Source organism: Myotis davidii, unplaced genomic scaffold (assembly GCF_000327345.1).
Source record: "Myotis davidii unplaced genomic scaffold, ASM32734v1 scaffold1618, whole genome shotgun sequence".
In the NCBI taxonomy this organism is placed as follows: domain Eukaryota; kingdom Metazoa; phylum Chordata; class Mammalia; order Chiroptera; family Vespertilionidae; genus Myotis; species Myotis davidii.
In genome coordinates this window covers 311661-311923 of record NW_006289227.1, presented here as the reverse complement: position 1 = coordinate 311923, position 263 = coordinate 311661, and the positions used below count along the sequence as shown (strand labels likewise).

Genomic DNA, 263 nt, shown 5'->3' with positions numbered 1-263 from the left:
GGCATAGGGAACAGCATGTACAAAGGAGGCAAGAGGCCAAGGTCCCAGTGAGGAGGGGAGGAGTGGGAGTGAGGTTTGGTCTGTGAGGGCATCATGTGCTTGGTACAGTGGGGCCCTGGGAAGGGTAACCAGGTCACGGTCACTAGGAGTGAACCTTGGGTAAACTGGGTGAGGGACTTCACAAGGACCAAGCGGCCTGGGCAGGACCCCACATCAGGCACCACAGAATACAGAGCCCACAAAAGTGGTCAGAGGAAGCCGAC

General features: G+C 57.8%; 1 protein-coding gene across 1 annotated transcript in view; it reads left to right on the top strand.

Moving 5' to 3' along the window:
* The window catches only part of CAPN12 (calpain 12), an 11853-nt gene that overhangs the window by 9954 nt on the left and 1636 nt on the right, over nt 1-263 (top strand). The window lies entirely within an intron of this gene.